Consider the following 5,474-nt stretch of genomic DNA (forward strand, 5'->3'; position numbering starts at 1 on the left):
GAGCAATGATCGTAGTGAGGTTATTTGTGGGAGAAAGGATATTGAGATACTTTGACTGACTCAGATAATACAGATCATGTCATTGAACTTCCCCTACATTATATACATGGTACTTGGCTCCTTGCATTCACCTTGTTTGCTGCTTTTTGCTCTCAATTTAATGCATACATGGAGGACTTCTTGGTTCTTTGAAAATGCAGGAATTCCTTCCTCCCCTTTGTCTCAACTTCAAAGACGTCCAGTATTACATTGTAAGGGCTCGCTCTCAGTTCTCTCCTGTGATCTGACAGCACCAACCACACAATGAATGAAGCCAACCATAGCGTTGGCCATCATGAAATTCTTCTTAAAGCCAAAACAATTTGGGTTTAATCAGCATGAGCTAACTTGAACTGGTATTGGCTACTCATGTAACTTGAGCCTCATTGTGTATCACTGTCAATTAATGTTGTGGTCACCACTTAATTGTAATTGAAATCACATCAACAGGGGAGTAGCCTGAATTCTATAGACAGCCTGAGATGAGTCAAATGTATATGGGTTAAAATGCTTTGCTTTCAAACACTTGGTTCCCACAGCTTTCCAATTTAACCCATAAAAGGTGTTCATTTTATAATCTTGCAGCTTGTCAGTTATATGGCACCTCATTATTAATGCACACATGCAATTTTGTAGTCAGTGTCCTGTTGATTTATCTTCAGTCAGGTAAGTAGCTGTATCTCAAAGCCCTGACCTCACTGTGAGTAATTTGTAAGTGTCAATTGTTCTTAAGCAGTTTCCTCACACATTTTCAAAATGCTGCTTATTATACAGCAGATGGATTACATTTACAACAATTCATATTGATTTTCCTGCAAGGTATTAATGTACATTGCTATTAAATATAAATATAAATTGGATGTCTAATTTACATGAATGGTCACATTCTCCCAGCCCTTGTCTATTGCAGTCATGGTGCAGTGATACTTTCTTCAGGCCCGTAAGAAGCTTTTCAAAAAGGGGGGTGGCATGACAGGATTACAAAAAATGTATTTGAAATAATGTGCATGCAGCGCACATCACAAGTGGTAAGCCCCTCGCGTCCGGGTTTCGGGGCCCGCTTAAGGGCCCTGAAAGCTCTGCGGTTTTAGATGCTCTCTGATGCATTCTGACCCTTATTTTGGAGCATTTTTGCACCAAATTTATGACCAATAATTCAGAAATAATTTTGGTTGAGTCAAGAATAATGAGTGGGTGGAATGGGATGATTGGGGACATTGTTGTATACATGTTTTTTTAAATCAAGAATTGTTGGCCTTGTTTTAATAATCAAGTTGTACTGTTGTAAAATATTATGTAAAATGTTATATAGGAGCATGCAAAAGCTGCAAATAAAATACTGTATGTTTTTGCAGTAAAGGAAAACTTTTTTTTTTAAATGTTTTTTGTGTTGATTTGATTGCCTGTTACTGTTGGACAGTGTTAGTGTGTGCAGTGCACCTTTAATGGTCCTCCTCACCTAACAACTTCACATCAGATCAACTTCATCATGAAATAGTGATGTGAATACAACATTTAGTTCGACTTCAATTTCCATCATGAAAATTTACATTACTATGACCGCTTTCAAACTAATCTATTTTACTGTCATACTATTATAACAAATTCTAGTTCCATGATGACTCATAAACAAGATCACAAATCACATTTTGAATTCTCAAACATAATGCGATTGTGAATAATTGCAGGGCTGCCAAGTTTCACTGAGCATTTCTGTATTTTGATGGCTGAAAATTAGTATTTTGTTGGGGAAATTGGTATTTCTCATATAAATGCAATAGATCGTACTACACAGAAACTGGATTTATGAAAATCAGTATTTTGCATGCAACCTCATGTATTCTCAAATATTAGTATGGAAAATTGAAAATCAGCTACTAAATTGTGAAGCCATTTTTGAAATGGGAATGTATAATTCTTGATTTTGATTCCATAACATAAAAATATATAATAACATAACATAAATGTCACAATTCATCATATAGTTTACCAAACAATCAAACATGCTGGCATGATGCTGCATAATCATTCAGGTGCTCCTGGTAAATGACACATAAAGGTGAGTAGCATGGTAAGTAGAATTTTAAAGAATCACCCAGTGTTACTCTTTTTGAGCCACGCTGACTAGCATGACTGGAATTAGTTCTTAGTTCACTGTCACTCAGCATGCTGGCATGATGCTGCAAAATCATTCAGGTGTTCCTGAATGTATATTGCCATTTACCACTACTTCTACAAATGCAAAGGCATTCGTTGGCCTTAGCCTATAAGCTATCCCTGGTTAAAAGGATATAGCACCTCAGACCAGTTTATCCAGCATGGCAGTCTTCAGTTTGTTAATGCTGTCAAAGCATGTTTCGTTCCGCAGTACACTGATGTAGGTGGCCCTACTTCTACCTCTTCTTGCAGTGCCCCATTTGCTCTCCTAAAGTGTGACTTTATCTTTAATGGCACTCCTCAGTTCGTTAACGCTGTCCAAGGCCTGTGTCATTCCGCACTGATGTTGGTAGACCGACTTCTACCCCTTCTTGCATTGCCCTGTTTGGGCTCCCAAAGTGTGAGGGGATTAGCAGACAGTTCTGGGTTCCTCTAACAGACTTGGACAACACTCTTGGCAGACCAGCATAAATTGCCATTTAGCCATAAATCACATTTTCCAGTTCCATTTTCAGAGAATATAATTGTGCAAACCTACTCACCACTTTGTCCAAGTCATGGGCAAAGTTATAGTGAATGTGCATTAAGGCGAGTGCAGACAGCCTGTCATTGTTCATGGACGTCCTGGTGTAGTGATGCAGGCTACGGACACTCGTGGCACGCCTGCATATATTGCCATTTAGCCATAAATCATGCTTTCCAGTTCAATTTTCCAAGAATGTAATCGCGCAAACCTAGTCACGACTTTGTGCTAATTATGGACTAAGTCATAGTGAATGTGGATGAAGGCAATTGCAGACAGCTTGTCATTGCTCATGGAAGTCCTGGTCTTTGCTTCTTTGCAGATGTGAAAACGTGTTTGTCCTCATTGGCTGGATCAAAGTAAGATGCCGAGCGAGATCGTGCCCACTGCAAGCATGCCGCCTGAGGCGAGCATCTCTCTGCCACTCAGGCTCATGACCAAGGGTCCCGGCTACCTCCGCATTCAAATGGAGGGGGACAGGCGGGGTCGGCAATGCGCCGTGGAGAGGCTGGCTGCTGACAAGGCCAAGCACTTGAGGAGCCAGACGGCGAGGTGGTGCAAAATGGAGCCCAATGGTTTGGGCAGCTCTGCCTCCAAGGAAGGCAGTAGCAGCAGGGCCAGTAGCAGCATGAAGACTTACCTGGCCTCCGGCAGCCCCCAGCAGAGCAGACAGCTGGGATTCCCGCCTGACATTGTGAGTTGTTCCAGTTCCAAGAGGTGGCTCAGGCCCAACTTGAGTGTCATGTACCGGCAAAAGTGCGAGTTTGTGCGGGGAGTGACGGCCACCAGCAGCGCCTGCAGTGTCAAGTCAATGGCAGCCTGGTCCGGCGGCTGCTGCCCGGCTCTTGTGGCCGGGGCGACAAGCAGCAGGGGCTGGCAATGGGAGCAGCAACGTCGGAAGGGGGAGAATTAGCAGAGGGTACAGAGGCTGCAGCACCCCAGGATGCACAAGTAATAACACCAGCAGCACTCCAGGGTTCACAAGTAACCACACCAGGAGCACCCCAGAGACAAACAGCAGCCTCGCCAGCAACAGCCCAGGGTGCACAAGTAACCACACCAGCAGTGTCACGAGAAGCAGCAGCAGGCTGCCCCAAGGAGCTGCTCAAGCGGCAGGTTGGTGAAGGCGGATTATGGCGCTCGCACTCCGACCTCAGCTGCCGCTTCTCCCGAGCCTGCTAGGGCTTGGACAGTTTCTTCGAGCACTGCGGACTCGAGCCTGAGGTGATCGAGAACCTGCCCTGGGAGTAGTTTGCCGCCGACGTCGCATTCGAAAGCCTTGCCCTCAAGTTTCGCAGCCCATCCCACTTGGTTGACATTTTTGGCGACAGCCTGAAAAGAGGTTGTTGCGTCGTAGTCGTAGTGACGCGGCCTGATGCGTGGTGACGCATGTAGTGATGCGCGGTGACTCCCTGTCAACTCTGAATTTTGGAATGTTCAAAATCCAGGGGCGACATCTGGCTGTCTCATCATGTCGTGCGCCCTGTCACACGCTGACGTATACTGTCCTGTGGGTGACGACCGGTTAGGGTTGGGGTTAGGGACCACAGATGGGCTGTACAATATTCTTCCTTCAATGCATGGATTTTAAACATTAATATATAAAAATTAATACAATAAAATCAATTGTGCAAATGAAAAGCTGCCTGTCCAGTTATATTTACAGATGTATTGGTCCACTTGCAGATCCAATCACCATCTCTAACTTTTCACAGGGATGGATTCAGTGAGTGTAGACTGTTTATATGTAGTTTTTTCTCCACTATTTTTCTCCTGTTGGGGTGTGTGTGTGGGGGGGTGGGGGTGGGGTGGGAGGGAGGGGGAAACTTTTAAATTTCTACCTGCACTGGAGACCCGACCTTTTTTCGTCGGGTCTCAGTTGTCGTTGAGGCCGCAACGAGGAGCGGCCTCCAACAGGAAGAAGCCGGGGACTCAGGTGCCGACTCACCGTCAACGTCGCGGGGCTGGCCGAGTCCGGAGCGGGTGGAGCGGTGGTGGAGCGCTGCTGCTGCTGCTGCTGCTGCTGCTGCTGCTACCGGAGAGTCGGAGGCTCCAACGGCAGGTCTGTGGACGGCGGCACCGGGAGCCCGCGGCTCCCTGGAGGGAGACCGCTTTTCAGGGCTCCTGCAACGGCGACTTCTCCCGCCCGAGTTGCGGGGTCGAAGAGCTCCTGGAGCGGGGCCTTACAGCACCGCCCCGCGCGGCTTGGAATGGCCGCGGGACTCTGCGAGCGCACGCCGGGGACTCCAACATCAAGACCCGGTGTGCGACCTTGCACCACCCGGCGTGGCTTTAATGGCCGCGGGACAATCGCCATCGCCAGCCGGGGGCTTTGACATTTACTCTGACATCGGGGGGGGGGGGGGGGAGGCAGAGTGCAGTGGAGAGATAAGGTTTTTTTTTTTGGCCTTCCATCACAGCTATGTGATGGATGTTTATGTAAAATGTAAATTATGTTGTGTCTGGGGTTTATTTGTGTGTAATGTATGGCTGCAGAAACGGCATTTCATTTGGACCTCCAGGGGTCCAAATGACAATTAAATAGACTATTGACTATTGACTATTGACATCCCTCTCCCCTCCACCCCCCACTTCCCTCCTGCCACCCGAATCCTACCTTCTCCACTCAACCCCTACCCTTCTCCTTCCCCTTCTTCCCTTCTCCCGCTCCACTCTTTTTCACTACCCAGGGCTCTCACTTAACTTTTTTTCCCTGTTGCCAGCCGGGCAACATAGGCAGCTTTTTAGGTTGTCA

At 46.5% G+C, this 5,474-nt stretch overlaps 1 pseudogene; it reads left to right on the plus strand.

The window, feature by feature from the left end:
• Window positions 1-864: 864 nt before the first annotated feature.
• LOC129701943 (protein FAM110C-like) lies at window positions 865-4,105 on the plus strand (annotated as a pseudogene).
• Window positions 4,106-5,474: the final 1,369 nt, after the last annotated feature.

Source organism: Leucoraja erinacea, chromosome 12 (assembly GCF_028641065.1).
Source record: "Leucoraja erinacea ecotype New England chromosome 12, Leri_hhj_1, whole genome shotgun sequence".
Classification (NCBI taxonomy): domain Eukaryota; kingdom Metazoa; phylum Chordata; class Chondrichthyes; order Rajiformes; family Rajidae; genus Leucoraja; species Leucoraja erinaceus.